Raw genomic sequence first — 11,656 nt, 5'->3', positions numbered from 1 at the left:
GTCTTACTCCGGAGCTTCAGGATGGTGTTGCTATATTTATAGAATGGGCGAAGTCTTAACATGCATATATGGATGGTGAGAAAATTAAATGTCCTTGTAGAAAGTGCAAACATGAAGTTTTCAAAATCACTAACGAGGTAAATTTCGACCTGTTTATGAAAGATTTTATGCCGAAATATTATAATTGGACTTCTAATAACGAGGAGAAGGTGCAGGAGTATTTTGAGGCTGTCACGGAGGACCCATTACGGAAGGAGCAAACTCTCATTTTTCATATTATGCAGGGTACGAGTACACCTTGGGGTGATGCGATGCAGATGGATTGATCGTAGATGATGGTTTTTATGCCATCGGGCCGACTGTCCAGTCTTCTAATTATAATCAGGATGGTGTGCCTGATGATGGTACGAGGTCGTGTCCCACTAATGCAGGGCCTAGTTCATATTACGGTTAGGGCCCCTATAAATATGTCTCTGGGCTGGCAGATCGGTTTCACAATATAGTGCATACGAGCAGCCGTTGTGCATCGGTTGCACCTAATCTCAATTGCTTACTATAGCTGAGTTGGTGAATATCAAAATCGAGGGCAGTATTTCTCAACATATATATGATCGAATATCGCAGTGGGTTGATCATATATTGCTACGAGACCACACCCTGCCTCAGGATAACTAAAGTACGAAGAAATTGATAAGAGACTTAGGTTTACCTATTGAGAAGATTGAGGCGTGTAAGAACGGTTGCATGTTGTAGTGGAATGACGACATTGATCTGGACTACTGCAAGGTTTGTGAATAAGCTAGGTACAAGCCGACCAGGGAGTGAAATCCTAGTTCATATTACGGTGGGGGCCCCTATGAATATGTGTCTGGGCTGGCAGATCGATTTCACGATATAGTGCATACAAGCAACCGTTGTAGAACGGTTGCACCTAATCTCAATTGGGTGTTGTTGCTGAGTTTGTGAATATCAAAGTCGAGGGATATATTTCGCAGTATATATATGATCGAATGTCGTAGTGGGCTGATCATATATTGTTGCGAGACTACACCCTGCCCTAGGATTACTATAGTACGAAAAAATTGATAAGAGACTTAGATATACTTATTGAACAGATTAAGGTGTGTAAGAATGGTTGTATGTTGTACTGGAAGAACGACAATGATCTGGACTACTACAAGTTTTGTGAAGAAACTAGATACAAGCTGACCAGGGAGCGAAATCTTAGTTCATATTATGGTGGGGGTCCTATGAATATGTGTCTGGGCTAGCAGATCGATTTCACAATATAGTGCATACGAGAAACCCTTGTGGAACGGTTGCACATAATCTCAATTGGGTGTTGTAGCTGAGTTGGTGAATATCAAAGTAGAGGGCCATATTTCTCAGCATATATATGATCGAATATCGCAGTGGGTTGATCATATATTACTGCTAGACCACACTCTGTCCCAGGATTATTATAGTACGAAGAAATTGATAAGAGACTTGGGTTTATCTATTGAGAAGATTGAGGCGTGTAATAATGGTTGCATGTTGTACTGGAAGGACGACATTGATCTGGACTATTGCAAGTTTTGTGAAGAAGCTAGGTACAAGCCGACCAGCGAGCGAAATCCTAGTTCATATTATGGTGGGGCCCCCTATGAATATGTGTCTGGGCTGACAGATCGGTTTCACGATACAGTGCATACGAGCAACCATTGTGGAACGATTGCACATCTCAATTGGGTGTTGTAGCTGAGTTGGTGAATATCAAAGCCAAGGCTATATTTCTCAGCATACATATGATTGAATATCGCAGTGGATTGATCATATATTGCTGCTAGACCACACCCTGCCCCAGGATTATTATAGTACGAAGAAATTGATAAGAGACTTGGGTTTATCTATTGAGAAGATTGAAACGTGTAAGAATGGTTGCATGTTGCACTGGAAGGACGACATTGATCTAGACTACTGCAAGTTTTGTGAAGAAGTTAGGTACAAGCCGAATAGGGAGCGAAATCCTAATCGTAAGAAGACACCGTATGTTATTCTTATGTACTTGCCGATTACTCCTTGCTTGCAAAGGTTGTATGCTTCTAAACCGATTGTCGAGTAATGACGTGGCATGCCAACACCGTATTTTACTAATATTTTGTTTAATTTTATTACTGCCGATGACCTACTGGTGGGACTGTGATGATGAGTTCATGTTCCTAATCTTCCATATGTGGGCCTGAAAGTACATCTGAAAGACCTTTTTCGTCACCTAATCTAGCTTGGTCAAGCTACTCTGGTTGGCTGCAGTCGGGGGCAAGAACAAGGGCTGAGTATTAGGCCTTGATTCTGAGGCCCACGTCTCCAGCCACACATTCACATCACCGTCATCGCCCCGACCGCTAAACCCAACCATGAGGACCGCATTGGCCACGTCGAGACATTGATGGCTAACATGACGACCATAATGAGGGAGATGCAGGCCTCCTTGTCGACCCCAGCACCGCCTCCGACAGGCCCCCCTGATCTCAAATCAGGACGATATGGACTTCGCCGACGATGAAGGGTTAGATTAGGTTATATATTTTTTTTATTTTTGTAATTATATTTTTTCATATTAATATAATATGTTTTCTTAATTATTCGTGTTTGATAATATTTATTAAATTTCATTATTTTATATTTATTTAATTGATTAAATTTATAGATACAATTAATTAAAGTTTCATTAAATTAATTTAATTATATATGAAAATTTATTAAAATACATAAATTTATTTATTTATTCAAATTATTAAATATATATATTAATAAATTAAAAAAATTATAAAATTTAAAAATTAGGAACGATTTTAGTAATGGTAAAAAAATATTATAAATCTAAATATATCCATTCTAAATACCATTACAAAGACAGTTCCAAAAAAAATATCCCTGAACCGTTCCAAATACCATTGCTCAAATAATTTCAAATAGGTGTTCCAAATTAGTGGATAACCATTCCAAATATCATTACTAATCCGGTCTCTAATATGTATTCCTAATTATGTTAGACCGTTCCTAATGCCATTACTAAAAAAAGTTCTACAAACGTGTTCCTAAATAACAAACGCATCCCTAAATCTATTGCACATTACAGTTCCAAAAACCGTTTTTAATTTAATTCCAATTTAAAAAAATAGTTCCAAAATTCATGTACGAGTATTACAAAGTCTGTTTCAAAAGTTCCCCGATAAAAATAAATTATCCATTCAAAAATTCATCTTCAACCATTCCAATTTCAAAATTAAAAAAAGTTCGGACAAATTCGACATTAGAAATGATTTCCAAAGACAGTTACAGTTACTGTTCGAAGAAGGAACGGTAACCGTTCCTAAATTTTTGTAATGCTAACTGTAAGGATGGATTTCTATCCGTTCCAAAAAATCGTTTCAAATTCCGCTCCAAATAAGTTATGTATTTTGTAAACTGTTTCAAAGAAAAAAAAATCGTTCTAAAACCCGCCCCAAATTCGTATTTTTTTGTAGTAGTTGTTCGCAGTTTTTGTATGATTTTGTCAAACACGATAACTATATCTATACTAATATATAAGAGAGGTCTTTTCCTCTCACAACAATTATGACAATGCAACACCAATTTTATTATGCCTGTAATACTTCTAAATTGATTTTTTTCTCTGTTGCTTGCTTTCCTTTTTTTGGAAATATGATGTATTGGTTTATATATATCTTTTCATTATTGCTGATATATTTTAAATTAGAAAATATTATTTATTATACGCATACAGAAATGGCGTGCCATGACAGCTAGTACCTACAAAAAGTCACAGTTTTTTTTTTTTTTGTATTTTTTATGTTATTTAGGATATAAACTAAATATTTGCTACAAAAAATATAATATGACTAATTATTATAATCAAAAGTAAAAAAAACAAAATCCTAATAAATAGTAATTAGCAACAAGTGTGCAACAATAATTAACCAGTTTTATTACTCAGATGCCAAAATATTAATTATAATTAAAAATTATGATAAATATTTTGATCACATATAATTAAATTATGATAAATATTGATTAAATAGTAGTCAAAATTTAAATTTTTACGCTAATGGGTTTAATCTTGGCTGATAATTTAGAGAATAATTGATTTTTGTATGGGATGATTACACTCTTTTCCTAAGGTTTGATATAATTACAACTAAACCTCCTAAGATTTGATGTAATTACAAGTAAATTGTCTGCTTTACCGCAAGAGTGCACCCCACGCCAAAGTAGTTTAAGTGTTCCATCAATTTGTCATATCTCCTGCTTAGACTTGGTTTTAGAGAGAAAACTCAAGCCAGGACTATGGAGCCTTACAAGCTCAATAAGTACCTGAACTGTCCAAGGGGAACCCTTGACAGTTCCAATCAACGATTTTCATGGCTACTGGTAGGATTGTTCTGCAGTCTCCGAGGATAAGGGATTAGGTTCCTCGTCAATCAGGTGCATTCTTTTCTTGCTGGTATGTCCCATAATAGAGCTTGTCAATTATCGTTATTCCTCACTCTCTTTTCCTGGTAGCTAACTTAGCCTTATTGATCACCTGTCGTCCTCTTCTAGACGAACCAATGTGAGTGGAATATTAAAACAATGTCGGTCTCCACCAATGCGAACGTATGTCGTGCAGTTATCATTTGGCGTGATTGAGTATCTTGTGCCGCAGCCGAACCCATTTTCGTCTGAGAAGCACGCCTTCGGAGCGTCTTGTCCAATCTCTAGGTTGATGATATGTTGGACACGTCCAAACTCGCCATCTCAGTATCCATATTTCCTCCTTATAGCATATTCTCAAGCACCCGTTGTGCACAAAACTCACTCTCTAGCATTCTCTCACTCTTAACACGGGTGTTTTGGACTTTATCAAATTGCCTCTCTTGTACATGAGTACCAGAGTCCCAAAAAATTGCAGGGCCTTTCTTGTTCGAAACTCGTTGCACCGAAGTCGAAGCTGAGCCCCCTGTCCTGCTATCCTTCATTGTTGGCTTTGAGCGGTTCCCGTTTGGAAGTAAGGCTCTAAGCCATGGATCATACGGAGTGTCTATGCCCAGATCTTGAAAGCCATCATTAAATAGCCTATCGCAATACTTTGCTATATGGCATAGACATCCAGAAAGATAATTGGGTAAGTGATCCTAAGTAAATCTAACTAAGTGTTCCTCACTGTTGAAAGTTCTGCTTGTACTTATCAAGTTTTGATCGTATTTATCCTTTGTTCTCAGTATTTATTTTTATTAGTATTCCAGTACTTAATTTTTGTTGAGTCTGTTGCCAACTAGAGTTCAAAGTGAGTTAGTTTTCGTTTTTAGTTAGAACTCTATTCTTTATATATAGTTTCACATCTCTATAATTTTAGTACTTGAGAGTTTAGATGAATAAAGAACTTGAGTTTTTAAATGAATAAAGTCTAGTTTTTTCTTCTCTAATTTATTACCATGAATATACTCTGTTTCCTACACTTCGAACTTCAAATTTTAACATGGTATCAGAGCGGGTTTCTCAAAAAAAAAAAAAAAAAGGGGATCCCTTTTGAAACCCTAACATGCTGCCGCTGACATAATTGCTCGCTGCTTTTGAAACCCTAGCACGCCGCCGCTGGCATACTTGCTCGCTGCCTTTGAAACCCTAGAGTGTTTCCGCATGAAACTGCATTCATCGATGGAACTTCGAAAAAAGCGAATGCTGATGATCTCCTTCTTCCTTCTCTGAAATTCGTCTATAAGACTTTGTGGCTTTGAATATTGGTAGAGCCTTTCTGGTTCTATGAGCCTTTGTGGCTTTGAATATTGGTGGAGCCTTTGTGGTTCTATAAGCCTTTGTGGCTTTGAATATTGGTGGAGCCTTTGTGGTTCTATCAGCCTTTGTCACTTTGAGTAATTTGTGCAACCGTGAAGTGATTGTGGCCTTTGGTCTTAGTAGACCTTGGGTCTTTCAAATTGCCGATCTCTTTACCAAAGCTATTTCTGCTGCTGACTTCGGACGAATCCTTTGCAAGCTGGGCCTCGCTTCCTCGATTCCATTTTGAGGGGGGGTTGTTGAAAGTTCTACTTGTACTTATCAAGTTCTGCTCGTACTTATCCTTTGTTCTCAGTATTTGATCTTATTAGTATTCTAATATTTAATTTTTGTTGAGTTTGTTGTCAACTAGAGCTCAAAGTAAGTTAGATTTCTTCTTTAGTTAGAACTCTATTCTTTATATATAGTTTCACATCTCTGTAATTTTAGTACTTGAGAGTTTAGATGAATAAAGAACTTGAGTTTTTATATGAATAAAGCCTAGTTTTTCCTTCTCTAACATATTGCCATGAATATACTCTATTCGCCACACTTCAAATTTTAACATGCTATAAGAGCAGGTTTCTCAAAAAAAAAAAAAAAAAAAAAAAAAAAAGGGTTCTAAAAAAAAAAAAAAAAAAAACAGAAAAAGGGAGAGAGCCTTTTGAAACCCTAACATACTGCCACTGACATACTTGCTCGCTCCCGTTGAAACCCTAGCACGCTGCCGCTAGCATACTTGCTCACTGCCTTTGAAACCCTAGAGCACGGCCGCATGAAACTGCATTCATCGACGGAACTTCAACAAAACCGAACGCTGATTATCTTCTTCTTTCTTCTCTAAAATTCATCTATAAGTTTTTATGGCTTTGAATATTGGTAGAGCCTTTATAGTTCTATGAGCCTTTGTGTTTTTGAATATTGGTGGATCCTTTGTGGTTCTATGAGCCTTTGTGGCTTTGAATATTGGTGGAGCCTTTGTGATTCTATAAGCCTTTGTGGCTTTGATTGATTTGTACAATCGTGAAGTGGTTGTGGCCTTTGGTCTTAGTAGGCCTTGGGTCTTTCAAATTGTCGATCTCTTTACCAAGTCTATTTCTGCTGCTGACTTCGGATGATTTCTTTGCAAGCTGGGCCTCACTTCCTCTGCTCCATCTTGAGGGGGACTGTTGAAAATTCTGCTTGTATTTATCAAATTCTGCTCGTACTTATCCTTTGTTCTCAGTATTTATTTTTATTAGTATTCCAGTATTTAATTTTTGTTGAGTCTGTTGCCAACTAGAGTTCAAAGTGAGTTAGTTTTCTTCTTTAGCTAGAACTCTGTTCTTTATATATAGTTTCAAATCTTTGTAATTTTAGTACTTGAGAGTTTAGATAAATAAAGAACTTGAGCTTTTAGATGAATAAAGCCTAGTTTTTCCTTCTCTAATGTATTGCCATGAATATACTCTATTCTCCATACTTTAAATTTTAACATGGTATCAGAGCAGGCTTCTCAAAAAAAAAAAAAAAAAAAAAGGGAGAGAGCCTTTTGAAACCTGAACATACTGCCACTGACATATTTGCTCGCTGCCTTTGAAACCCTAGCACGCCGTTGCTGGCATACTTGTTCACTGCATTTGAAACCCTAGAGCGCTGCAGCATGAAACTGCATTCATCGACGAAACTTCGACAAAACTGAACGTAGATGATCTTCTTCTTTCTTCTCTAAAATTCGTCTATAAGCCTTTGTGGCTTTGAATATTGGTAGAGCCTTTGTGGCTTTGAATATTGATGGAGCCTTTGTGGCTTTGAATATTGGTGGAGCCTTTGTGGTTATATAAGCCTTTGTGGCTTTGACTGATTTGTGTAACCGTGAAGCGGTTGTGGCCTTTGGTCTTAGTAGGCCTTGGGTCTTTCAAATTGTCAATCTCTTTACCAAGTCTATTTCTGCTGCTGACTTCAGACGATTCCTTTGTAAGCTGGGCCTCGCTTCCTCGGCTCTATCTTGAGGGGGGCTATTGAAAGTTCTGCTTATACTTATCAAGTTCTGCTCGTACTTATCCCTTGTTCTCAGTTTTTGTTTTTATTAGTATTCCAGTATTTAATTTTTGTTGAGACTGTTGCCAACTAGAGTTCAAAGTGACTTAAGTTATCTTTTTTAGCTAGAACTCTATTCTTTATATATAGTTTCACATCTCTGTAATTTTTACTACTTGAGAGTTAAGATGAATAAAAAACTTGAGTTTTTAGATAAATAAAGCCTAATTTTTTCTTCTCTAATTTATTGCCATGAATATACTCTGTTCCCCACACTTCAAATTTTAACACCCATCCATTGTTGTCTTGAGTTCAAGTGCCAACGCAACGGCCGCGTGACATTGATAGCCACCCTGCTTCAGCATTGCTCCCCACGTACTTCCTGTTGAGTCCATCTCCATATCTCGAAACTTCCCAATTCTATTTTCGATAAAAGTTGCAATACCAAGATTCATTGTGTTCAGCGGCAATTCATGTAAATGGATGTAGAAGTCACACCAAATAACATCTACATGCATAGGTTTCCATTCTCACCAATGCCACTCAGGACCAACACATTCTTTTCAAAGCTCCACAGGCAACCTTCGAGCGCTCTATTTTCTAAATCATGTGATTAAAACAGAAGAGGAGGCGGTCTGTAGGAAGTCGCTTAATGTCCATCCCTTTAACCGACATAATCGTACTCCAAAGTGACGCGCACAAGTTCTCAAAGTTAAACATCCTCCTAGATAGTAAATGCCCCACGAAGCAGAGGCGAAACCCCTCAAATTTCGAACTCCATAGACCATCGGGGATCAGTAGTTCTTCAACCTCCCCTCCTTGCAGATTCAGCGCCTGTCGCAACCTGTTAGCATCCGATTCCATGCTCTCCATGCCTAGTGATACGTAAGGTAGTGAAAACACGAGGAAACATATTGACTAAACCTTTGAACTTACTCCCACCAAATCCTATAGTTGCGATCTTGACACCTGAAACTAAGTCAATAACACAACCAAACACGGCGAGAAACAAGAAAATGAAAGAAAACTAGATAAAGCAAATCGGCGAGGGAGAAACAAAACAGGACGAGAACAAAAGTTGAAAAGAAAAAACATAAAGCAAACACCAAGAATTAACGAAGAAAGAAAACGGTAACAAACCCTAACTAGGAACAAAACCAAAACTATTAATTCAAAACCGAAGACAAACCAGCATGAATAGGACAGTCCCACGTCAGTAGCGCCTTGCCAGGGGAGAGTGGATGGCCCAATCCTCGCTGAAGCTGCTCGCAGTGAACCAACCACCGGTAACAGCACTAAGAAGATGTAGGAAAAACCCTCAAGCAACGCAGGGAGAACTTTTACTCTTCTTACCTCTAACTCTTCGGTTTTTCGCACTGTTTTTGCCCCTTCGTTTCTTTATTCGCGGTCTATTAATAAAAGGAGCCCCGATTTGACCAGCAATAATCTTACTAATATATATACAACTGAATTATAATTAATTTGGTCCATTCCTACCCGCTCTCTTAATTCAAAAAATAGGTGTAGCATGATCATTATGACTTCAATTATTTTACTATTAGGACCTTAAGTTCTGGGTTGACCCAAAAAATAATAATAATTATTATATGTACACATTCCTAACCAATGATCTGATCACACAGATTATCATGCTTTTTGAAAAATTATAGATGCACTTTTAAAAAAATATTAACACCATTACACAAATTATTCTATTTTTTTATTGTCATAAGTGGTTTCTGTAATTATGTAAAAGACAGAAATAGTTTATGTATATAAATCATAAATTAAGTGGTGTAAATATAATTATCTAAAACAGAATAAATTTAGTGACTCTATAATCTTCACAAAATACTTAAAATTGAAAAACCAAATGAAAGTCTATATGTAATTAAAATTGAGGTTGCATGAACAAATTTGAAATATGTGTTCGACTTCTATCAAAAGCACAAATGTCTGTATCACTTTATATCAATTTATTGTAATCTATTTAATTATTTGGTATTGTATTAAAATATTAATTAAATTAACATATTATTTAATTTATTAAAATATTAATATAATTTACGTAGTTATGAGTTTGAAGAAAATCAGACGCGTACATTCTTTCTTCCTTCCTTCCATGGAGAAAGGGGGTTTTCCTGGAAGCCCCATTAGTCATCGCTGTTCCACATACGCGTACATTCTTTCTTCCTTCTGGAAACTAAAGCTGGCGCCCGCCATCACCATACTATAAAACGCCAATCACCCCAACGCTTTCTTCACAAAATCCTGATCAGAACAACTCTCCGCTTCTCTCTTCTTGGTTTATCGATCAACTGCATATCTATGGCGTTATCCAACAGTGCATACGAGAGCTCATGGGCTGATCAATGGGATCCCCAGCCCACATATAGCTACCCCACCACCACCACCGCTTCCAACAATTCATCTTCCAAATTCTCGGACAAGTTCGGCGACAAGCTCGACAAGACGAAGGCAGTGGCGTCCACCGGCGTCAAGAAGGTCAAGGCGGGAGCCACCGCCGGAATCCACTGGATCAAACACAAGTACCAGAAGACGACACAGAAGCACTAGATTCTTGTGGATTGCAGTATTCTATACTTAATTGGTCTTTTTTTGTTCTTTTTCAACTTTGCTGTTTGTCGTTGAATTGATTCTTTGCTTCATAGTTGGGGGATCAGGTGCGTGTATGCGTACGTATCATTGATTCATTGTTTTGTACATGTTTTTATTATTCATAGTAATTAATCAGGTTTATGATGTGCGTATTTTCATTATTTTAATTTGCAGCAATTATTATTTTTTCTATATTTATTTAGATTTTGGCATAAATATTTTTTATTATTTGAGATATTTCAAATATCCTCTCAAATTGAAAATAATTTATGTGGTCCTATATGCTAAGGTAGAAATTATTAATTTATCTTTGTTGTTTTTTTTTACTACTTGAAAATTGTAAAAAAAAAAATTGAGAGTGTGTAAAATAAATAATTCATATATAGGGCACATATAATAATCTATAAAAATTATTTTAAAAAATATATAAAATTATGTTTCATAATCCAAAAATATAGTTTGCCAATTCACCATAAAAATTAGACGGAAACATAATGAAGATGAAAGGATAAGCTCGTTGTTAGATAAATGTTAAAATTAGGAGGGTATCTGTATTTTTTCGATAATTGGATGTATTTGTAATTATGCTAAATTTAAAAAATATGGCGAATTTACCTTTTTTATATTTTTCTTTTTTTTTTGGGTACAAAAACGTTTTTTTACCCTTTACATTTAAGAAAAATATTTTATGAATAGGCTAAAATCATAAAATAAGAAGGATATTCCCAACTTTATTTCCGCTTTACGGTTGTCGCCCGTGGGGTTTTGAACTTTAAGAAACTACTTTTAGGATGACCTATCGTGGAATATAGAAATGGAATCATGAAAACGGCAACTCTTTTTAATTGCATTGCATTTTTTGGACTAGTGTTATAAGCATAAATATGTAGAGTTATTTATGTTTCGAATCCTTTTAAAAAGATTAAATTATACTTTATTCAAAAATATTTTAAAATTATAGTTATACCCTTCTAAAAATTTAGTGTTTACATCTGATCCCATTTCGTTAGAATTTGGACGAAAATGCTGACATTAGCAAAAAAATTATATAAATTTTTAATTTTACCCCTCATTTAGCATTTTCACCTCAATCCATTTATATATATATATATATTTATATATTATTTTATCCCTTTACACATACAAATTATACTAAAAATGTTAAATGAGGAGTAAATTAAAATTTTATATAATATTATTTTGTTAAGGTCAGCATTTTTTG

General features: G+C 35.9%; 1 long non-coding RNA gene across 1 annotated transcript; it reads right to left on the bottom strand.

Moving 5' to 3' along the window:
- Positions 8,318 to 9,380, bottom strand: LOC110012408. The gene is made up of 2 exons (XR_002287584.1): positions 9,005 to 9,380; positions 8,318 to 8,784 (listed from the first exon to the last, which is right to left on the bottom strand). It is a non-coding gene; the product is annotated as an uncharacterized LOC110012408 (long non-coding RNA).

The sequence above is a fragment of the Sesamum indicum genome, linkage group LG8 (genome assembly GCF_000512975.1).
Source record: "Sesamum indicum cultivar Zhongzhi No. 13 linkage group LG8, S_indicum_v1.0, whole genome shotgun sequence".
NCBI lineage: Eukaryota > Viridiplantae > Streptophyta > Magnoliopsida > Lamiales > Pedaliaceae > Sesamum > Sesamum indicum.
The sequence above is the reverse complement of the archived record's forward strand: the minus strand, read 5'-3'. Positions and strand labels throughout refer to the sequence as shown.